A 10,219-nucleotide genomic window follows, 5' to 3' on the forward strand; every position below is an offset into this window, starting at 1 on the left:
TGATTTAATTGTTTTAAGTAATGCTGTTATAAGATTCATTATTAAGAAACATTATTCTCAATAAAATTTTCTGAAACATAGAAACTTTTTATGAGGCAAATGATTTTCTTTAAAAAAAAAAAGAGAGAGAGAGAAAGATGAGACCAATTTTGATTTAAAAGATCTTGACTAGGTTGTGTTTCACTTGAAATTATCGGTACTTGATTTTAGATGTCATCATGGATAATGTGAAGCACTTTGTAAGTGAATGGTACTCTAGTCTATGTTTAGACTAGCTTAAACATTTTTGATGGCATTTTCTGGGAGACAAAATTGGTTTCATCCTGTCTGCCTAATTGGGGTGTAATGGACCAGTGAAGTCTGCCTCCCGCTTTCAGACACCCACCCTGAGGGAACAGAATACAAGGTTACCTGCAAGCTCCACAATCAGTTTAAACTGGAATAAGCAGCCCTGGCTTACCTTCCAGTCCTCACCTCTGCCTGCTTATTGCCCTGGCATCTCCCTCTTCTGCCAGATGTTCATGCAGCAACATAGTGAGTGGGACCAGGGCTATGCTCTGGGTTAAAACTAGCCTCTTTTTCTTCCTCCCATATGTATTTATAACTATTTGCAGTCACCGAGGAAGCAAGGTGAGTAAAAATAGTGATTGGGTCAGTGGGAAGTTGGCACTGCCTCCTTTAGCATCAGCATTTGTCTATGTTGACTTAAGGGAGCTGTGGGACTATAACGTGAGAAAGACTCCTCTGGGGTTCATACCCAGCTGGGGTCTGTGGAGCAAGGAGCAGAAGACAGGATTTGTCTGTCACTGGTTCTCTTTCTTTCCCAACAGTTTTTGGAGTGATTGAAAAACCCAGTTCTGATGCTAAAATTCAAAACCAGAGGGAGAGTGCTTTATGTAACCCTACATGAACCACAAGTGCAGTGTCCTGACCATGTCTATGTAATCTTCCTGGGTCTCTGACAGTGACAATAAATATTGACATCACCGCAAAGCCAAGCAGACACGTTTGGGAGGTTTTCATGCCACAATGAACCTGTAGTGCATTTCTAGCAACATCCCACTAGTTATCAAGGCATGGACAATCCTGACAGCACAGGATTTGTAGGGAAAGGCAGTGAAGCTGATCGGGCCAAGCCACAGAACTCAGGAGGAAACATGCACATCTCTCCAGGTGCCAGGTCCAAAAGGCTTGTTAAACTTTCAGATATGGTCCACAATCAAGGCAGTTCCCATAAGGTGAATTTCCTTGATTGCTGTTTGTGTTCAGAAGTAACTAGGCAGTGTTTCTGCCATCGTGCTGAGGAGGCTCAGGAGCCCAAAAGCTCAGCTAAGTGCCTGGAAAGCCTCTCAGCCAAGGTTCTGCACAAATTCACTGCAGCTGCAATATGAAAGTAAGGTTCTCATTACTGCTGCTTTATCATTGTTATTTTTAGCTATTACATATGTCTCCTGCAGCTTCTCCCCTTGATCAAATGCCATTATGCTAACAACCATACAGGCAAGCAATACATGACCATTTCTTACTCACTTTTTTTAGGAAAGAGTAGAGCTTAAAACTCAGGAAATCTCATTAATTAGGACTGGAAGTCTGGAAAAAGACTTCACCATGGAGTGCCTCAGGATTAGGTTCAGTACTGAGAGGTAGGGGACAATCTGCTGGGTCAGGTACTGGTTACCATCACAGGAGGCTGTTGAACTCAGTGGATCGATTGCTTGATCAGAGAGGACAAAACCTTGCAGAGTTTTCATGGTTTAGTCAGAGCAAAAGTATCTTCTTCACAAGGTAGCAGGAGGGATATAGAAACATGACAATGTAATAAACATGTCCCAGCTAGTATAATAAACACAATTTGAGGCCTTCAGAGCTGAGCCAGATTTCTCTTTTAAAAGAGGAAAAATGCACAGCCGGGCATTGTCTCATATGACAAATGAAAATAATGAGCAATAACAATAACATGAATCGTTGTAAGTCATCTGGTGATTTTATTTTATTTTATTTTAGAAACTAATAAAGCATTACAAAAAGTTACTACCATGGGGTAAGGAACACTATCAAGAGAAGTATGTGGAACTGACAGAGACAAAGCTTTCTAGATATGAAGTGTCAACAGAAAGAAAAGAAAACAAAAAAAGTAAGAACAAAAATGTTTCACAGAGAGTATGCTTTTGATCTTTTTAACCCTTTCTTTTTATACTTTGCCTTTTACATGTCTTTATTCCATCCTTCATTCATTAAATAGCAGAGGATAAATGGCAATTTCCCTTGAGGACCTGCAAACTCTTTTGCTGCTTAGTCTTGAACATACTTATCTCTATGATGTTCAAGTGAAACAGGTATGCAGTAAATCACTTGTTTTGCAGGTGGAAGACTGGGGAACAGAGGGGGTATTAAATCCATGGAGGATTTTGAGACATCTTATTCTCAGCTGCTGAAAGTTTGCCTGTGAGGTGCATTATGTGCACTGACAGATGTGCACTGACACTGCCCATGCTCAAAGCCAGTCCAGCCCCTAACAGCATGTGCATGCTTGGTGTGTCTGGGCAGACCAAACAGTAAAGAACCTTTGATTTTGTGAAGCCTGACTTGCCCAGATCCTGAGCTGCCCAGCCATGTCTGGGTGGTGGCCATGCCATTGAGGGCTCTGCACACCTCTGGGACCTCCCCAGGGAGAGCACCAGTGCCCAACACATTGGTGGGGGTTCTGACTGCCTAAGCTCTCCTAGGGTGTGTTCAAGAAGGCAGGAAAAGTCTGCAGCAGAACGAGGAATTCAGTTTTATGTCCTGACCTAACTGTAGGGCACCCTTCCCATAGAGACTGGAGAGAGCAGGATTGGAAACATGGCATTTCCTCTCACTGCCAGAAGAGAAAAATGTTCTCTTGCTCTGTTGGACAAGTAATGTATCAGTTTCACCTCTTTCTTACTCATTTTAATAAATGGGAAATCCCTGTAAGCTGTCAACACCCACAGGTCTCTGAACGCATACTTTTCCCCTCATGTAAATGTAAAACCTTTTTAAGAGTGGTACCTCATCCCGATTTCCTCTAAAGAGCTGACTCTGCTCCCAGGGTCTAAGTAATGTTATTAAGTGCTGCAAAGTATTACACACCACTCAGACAGTACAAATAACAGTACTGCTCTCCCACAGAGTCTGCTAATGAAAGGGAATTCTGATTGTTTTCATGGACTGATTTTAATCTCATCTAGTTTATATGAACATGTTGTTATTTTTATAAACAGAAATGTAGTCATGGGATCCTAAAGATGACTGGTGAAAGTAAGTTATCAGTGTTTTTTGTTTTGTTTTGTTTTTAATATAAATTTTATTAAAGCTTGTTGGCTCCTAATTTAACAATGATCGAAATACAGACAGCTAAATCATGGTTAACACAAACATGTTCAAAGATAGACTTGACAATTGCTTGTTGGGAAGGGTAGCCCAGTTTTTCCAGTTCAGTCACTGGTCTGATAAAAGCCGTGCCCTGTCCCCTTACCTGCTTCTTTTTCTTCACCATGGGAGCTACAAAAAGCTCCAGAGGGGAATAATCTCTTCCTTTCCCTTGACTTGCTGCACTCTAGCTAATACAATCCAGATGGCTCCATGAGAGCTCTTTCAGCCCTTTGGTCTGTGGCCCTGAGGTGAGGAGTAGTGATGGCACACCACGCTGACGCATATGGTGGCATTCGTGCACTGCCAAATAAACAGAGGCTTTTCTGGACTTGTTGGCTTGAGCAAAACTGTGTGTGTATGTTCACTGTCAAATGACAAATGATGAGCTCTCCACAGTCCTGTGTGACTACAAGTGTATTTAGCTCATGGTACCACGGTTATTGTGGACATGTCTGCTCATGCACAGGCCCTACTGGGCTCCAGGGAAGTGGTGGCAGGCAGCAGACTAGCTCACAAGTGCTCAGATCTAAAGGGCCTCCATAAGACACGGCAGCAGAGACTGAGGACCAGCTGGATGAAATATTCCAGCAGGTCATGTCTGAGCTAGGCTGCTTCTAACGAGTATCTCAGGATCCAGAGGTCACTGCAGTTGCTGCAAAAATTATCCACCTCAAATGAGTATAGATACCAAAATATCAAACTAGGTTTAGCTCCTTTCATCCTGACAGATCTGGACCTGCACTTTTTCCAGATCCTAAAAGAAGCAGAGCTCCTTAACACATCTCTGGATGCTCCTAGGGCCTGAGTCTCAGCGCCACTCATTCAAGTCATGTTTATCGGGCTGCAGGCACATTTGAGTGCCTGCAGTCACTCACTCACGTTGGGGCAGAATGTGACAGCAGCTATGAGAAAGCACTGGTATTCTTTTAGTCACCTTAAAAAGCAGTTCTCTGCATTTAGCAAATCCCACAGTGCAAAGATAAATTGCAATATGTAGCTCAAAATGATCAGGATGTTAGCATTTTTATATGTACCTGTATAGCAAGAAGAGAGGCTAAACTGAACTAACACTTTCTCTAAATTTCTCCATGAAATTTCTCTGTGAGCTATTATATTTAAAAAGCATATAAAACTGTGATATTGTCTTGCGTATTACCCAGCAGTGGCAATTCACTATCTAGTGAATTCATCATTCCTCTGCCCTGCTGCTTTGTTTGCTCAGTTTCTTTCCATGTAAAGCATGGACAATATGTTCTTTCTAGCACACGTGGGCACTTCCAGAGCAAACAAGAGACACAGGCTTGCAGAGAAAATCTCCAGGTAGCCCCTGTCTCCACTCAGACAGGCTTGAAGCCAGAAATAATTGTCCTGACAGTGCAATATGTTCCCAAATGCGTTCCAAAAATATTGGAGGGGGGATTGACACCACTGAAGTAATCTTTTTTTCTGTGAGGGTGTGGAACAACAAGAAGACCTGGGGCAAAAATGTAGAGAGGACTTTTTTGTCCGTTCCTGATATTCAAATAAAAATATCTTTTTCTTTTTTTTTTCATGGTTAATTCCTCTTTTAAATATTATAAATAATATCTATACCCTTCCCAAAGACCAGACTTACACCTCCAACCTCCAAGCACTTACTGCAGTGTATCAAAGAAGCTGGCTGGTGACATCACGGTAAACCCGCTCCAGGTGGGCTTCTGTCTCCCAATACTGCAGTTATACAGACCCCAAGGCAAATTATCTCCGTGGTCAGCCATGGCAGGGAAGTGCCTTTTGCTAGGTGTTATGAATCTTTACCTTCTGCTTAAAAATATTGGATAATAATAAATATTTACACTGTGCATTGGCAGGAATCATTACAATAGGGAGATGCAGTAATGTCACAAATAAATATCCTCTGCTATACAGAATGTGATAAGCACATTGCCACAAAGCACAATAGTAAACAAATTAATTTATTGTAAATTATAGACACTGTTCTGAAATCTCTATTTATTATGAGGAATCTTATTTCTTAAACTGAATCACTTGAGTTTAATTAAACAGTCTAATTTAGCTCTTCCTCAGGTTACTGTGGGCAATTGCAAATGCAACTTTTCATACTTGTCCTGTGAAGCTCATTAGTTTCAGAGAGACTAGAATAAACTTGAGGATAAGAAGGAACTATATTTTTGGAAATGAAAAACAGCCTTTTTTTCAGAACATACCAGTTATTCTGCTACAAAGAATTTAATACATTTGCCAACTATCCTCAGTTTTGTTTTGCAAAATTTGTAAATATTATTTTAAAAGAGCACTTTCAGCTCTGTGTAGGTAGTTACGTATTTACAGTGTATGTGTGAAGAAGAAAAGTTTTCCTAAGCCAAAACCTGTAGTACTTTCTATGGCAAATCTCCTCAAGAAATCAATGCACAATTGAGTTGCTTGTTGTCTCTTTTTTAACCTGTTTCTGATGCATGGAATGTTGTTTGCCTAATGTCTGGCCATGCCTCACCTAATCACGTTCCTGCCATCAGTAATTTTGAAGGCATCTTTAGTATCTTTGCTTTTCTGTTCATGTCACTAAGCAGCTTCAGACTCACCAAAACATCAGCTGAAAGAGGCCTGTGGGGGACAGCTGCCTCCACCAAGCAGGGCTGTCATGAAAACCAGCTCAGCCCAAACATGGCTTTGCCTTGCAAAGTTTTGAAAATATCCAGTGACAGCAACTCCACAGCCTCCCTGAGCCACATCTTCCCAAATTGCACTACCTGCCTATAGAAAAACTTTTTCCTAATGTTTGTTCTGCACCTTCTGTGGCTGTTGAAACCATGTCTGGCCAGTATGGCAGTGCTGAGAAGATTCTGGCTCTGTCATCTTTGTAACTACTTTTTAAATAACTATAGCTTGCTATCATGTCCCCCTTGATTTCCGCTTTGCTAGCTTTAATAAGCCCTTCTTCCCAAACTTTTTTATTCCAAAAATCCAAATGTTTTAGTGCAGCTGAATCATGTGTTTCCTTGGATCTGCAGGATTTGGGAGTGAATTCAGGGTGTTTGAGTGGCAGGAGATCACATTACCCCTTTTGGTCTTGAACTTAAAAAGAAACTTGTGAAATGAACAGTTGGGGGGAGGGGGAGGGTGTTTGTTTGTGTGTTTGATTCCTGTGTGTTGCTAAGTATAAAGAGTATCAAGTGTCAGCTATTGCTGAAATGATCCCTGTATAAGGTGTACTAACCTTCCACAGTGTGGATTTAGACTCGTATGTAGATGTTTGTATTGGGGCAGGTGCTTTGAATACATCTGGTTTCAAAACCAGGGGGCTGAATGATGCTGATGCTAAGTGGTGCTAAACCAGGATCACTTTATTTTCAAGTGTGCTGGTGAAGAGCAGACAGCCACAGCAAGGTATTAACACACACTTTGCTTTTCCTTATAGACTGTGTGCTTCCATGCCAATGGTGATGGGTAGAGAATAAAAACTAAATTCAGAGCTCCAGCAAAATCTCCTGCTCTTTCAGAGAATAGTATTTGAGCTGAATGCAAGCACAGGCACAAGGCTCTTGTAGCAAGAGGAAGGCAGTATGATTCAGAGAGCAGCATTTACTTTAAAACACTCATATTACCATTATTATTTTTAGTTAATAAGTGAAAGTGGGATTTCCTGTGTTTTTCAAAAACAGAAAATGCTAATAAAACAGTTAACAAAACCTCATATTCTATTAAAAAAAAAAAAAAACTGTCCATGTGAGGCAGTGGCTGGGGTAGAGGTAGGTGGCAGAAAGCACCGGGTCCCTCCTCAGTGCCCCAGTGCTCCCTATGTTTGAGGGACCTGATGGACTGTCCTTGAGCCAATGCCTCCAGTTCACACAGCCAGACCTTGGTTGCTTTTTTCTTCAGACTGGTGAGCTCTATATAATGGCACTACCACCACCACTAGCACCAGTCCCACCTGCAAGCCTCTGCTCTGGAAACACCTCCTCACTATAGTAAATTTTTTGGGGAGGCTTCTCTGGGTGAAAAATCTGCCCTCGGTCCTCAGACCTGCCATGTCTGGAATGTTTTCCTGTAAATGATAGCAAGTGTTCCTGCATCACGTGCTGTCTCTGAGAGATGGTAGCTAGCTGAAAAAGCCAGAGGAAGGAACATATAATATACTGTCCAACAAGTATTGCAGTTCTAGCTGCAGTTGACTTAGCATCCTAAGAGAAAGGGCAAACACGGGTCTGCACACAGCAGGGAAGCTCTCCCTGCTGAGGGGCTCCGCAGACACTGAGGTGACTGTTAGAGCTTGTATGGCAGTACCACTAATTAACTGAGAAAGAAGAGATTTATTTAGCAGTTTTATTGAGCTTTGATCAAATGTAGTGAGCTTGGACTTTCTTTGAAATTATGGGAAGCTCCTCTGATAGTGAAGTGTTGGTAGCAAAGACACGTCTCACAGAGACCTAGCACCAGCTGCAACCAGGTATGGGTGTCACATATATTCCAAGGTTGTCCTTTCTTTTGTTCACTGTGTTTCGAACATTATAATCAATAATTTAATCCTGTTCTTCGTTAGAAACAAGAAAATATATTTTTGTTTTAAACTCATGCACAATCTCAAGTAATCCTAGCAAATGCATAGTTTTATTTTTCAGAAACTGTGAAAGCAAATACAGGCATATTGAAGACATGATATAGAAAGGGCTCTGCAGTCCTAAAGGTTGCAGTGTGTCTTCCTTCTGGCTGAAGATTGCACATCAACATTTGCTCTGCTGTGTTTTTTTTTCACAGAAAAAGCTAGCCAGTATTTTCTGCTTAGGGGTAAGCAGAAAGAACTGGCAATGTCAAGAAACCCCATGTTAACACAGCTGTCTCCTCTTCTGCAGACAAAATTTCTTACAAGCATGAGGACGGTTTATGCCAGGCCCACCTGCCCATATTGCTGATGGTGCTTGGCATCTCTGGAGCGCCAGGTGCTGGGGCAGGGGCACTCCCACCAAATGCTGTGGGCTTGATGCCCCCATCCATCCATATGCAGCAGAAAGATCCACCAAAGCACCCTGATGTGGCCCTGGAGAAAATTATGCCCCACTGATGGGTGTTAGACATAGGTATTGATATCTGTGGTATTTGAAAAGGAAATGAACTCTCATCTTGATTATTATTTTTTTAATCAGGTTCCAAAAAAACGTATCCAAAGTAATTTTCACAGCTGTTGCTGATTTGTTAGTACATCTGTCCCCAAATCTCCCTGCTGTTTGTTTTATGGTTTACGATCATATTTTCATTTGTTTAAAGAAATGTTTTTCTCTCCCCTGTTGTTACATGAGACACCCGCATGAACAACAGCGCAGGGAGGAAACCGCCCATACCCACGGCTCTGTCAGTGTGCAGAGCAAACAGGGCTCCCCTCCCAGCCCCTCTCGCAACACAACACATCTACCCAAAGGTATCAGCATTTTGGTGCCAAAACGTGATTCCTTCAGGCAACTGAGAACTTCTTTAATGTATTAAGGGCACCTTTTCTGTGCCATATGCTTTAGAGGGAGAGTCTGTTTCCTTTATTAGACCATTTGATGCAAAGGAATATACGGACAGCTTTGAGATTCAAAGTCCATTCAGCAAGTCTAACCCCAGAATTTTATCCATTTTTCTAACAGGTTTAAGACAAGACGGGACCTCTGGCTGCAAAGCTTTCATTTCTCACTATTTGCCTTGTGCTGCTTTTGGCATCTTCTGGCCTAACAGTCCTCATTATCAACTGCATTTTCATGGGAATGCAGAGCTGAAGGAGGCAAAGATTATTTTTGTTAAACTATTTGTCTGGGGCTATATTGGAAGTCAGATTTTTTTGGAGGGGGAGATCGTGAAATGGCACACCACAGTCTGTGGCTGTAGCAAGTCAGCAGGAGCTCCATGCTTCCCCTGGGATGGAGGCACCTGGGATGGGACACCCAGAAGGTCCCCACAACATCTCATGGGAACAGACATGGCCCCTGGGGTAGCTGCAGCTCTGATGAGTCAGCACCAGCTCAGAGAAAAACACAGCATGGAAAAATGCCCAGCTACCTACAGCAGCGTGTGCTTGGGTCCCTGCAGGCTGTCACCCAAACTGAGCTAACACAGTCTGAAGGGCTCCACAGGGACTCATAGGAATTAAAAATTGCAGGGTTTTAATCACAAAGCCTACACGGGAGGGAGGGAGAGAGGTAAGGAAAGAGGCAGGTGGGCTTTTGGTTTTGTATATTTTTTTTTTTTTTTTAATTTTGGTCATTAGGTAATTGGATAAAAGGTTTTAAATTCTGAAGCATAGCAGTCACATTGCAGATAATGAAGTAGTTCTCCACGGGCCTATATTGCAGTTAAATGAATAGTATTTGTCACTTGACACACAATTCCACAATTGCTCTTATGGTAAATATTTCAACTGGGAAACTAAGTCATAGGTCAGCCAGCCTGGTTGAAAGCTTCCGACTAAGCCCCGCCGCACACCCCACTGCCGTTTCAAGAGGTGTCTCTGCAGTTGCAGAGATAAGAGCCATGTGGGAGCCCTCAGCTACTTCTCCCAAACGCCGTTTTCAAGGCATATTGGTATTGTGCTGCTGCAAGCTTAATGTGCATGGGTGGCTCAGAACTCAAGATTATCAAGTGAAAGCATGGCCGAGCCTGGGTGAAGCATTCTGCGGAGATGCATTTTGTAATAGTGCTAAGCTCTGAGAGCAAATAGCTCTGGTAAGGGAGATGTTTGCCCTCAGTGTGCTCCAATAAACTGATTTACCTTTCTTCTTTTTTTTTTTTTTTTTTCCCTTTTTTTTGAAAAGAGCTGACGCAAATTTGTCAAAGGGAGTTGTTGGGGTGTAGC

The sequence above is a fragment of the Anas acuta genome, chromosome 1, assembly GCF_963932015.1.
Source record: "Anas acuta chromosome 1, bAnaAcu1.1, whole genome shotgun sequence".
Lineage (NCBI taxonomy): Eukaryota > Metazoa > Chordata > Aves > Anseriformes > Anatidae > Anas > Anas acuta.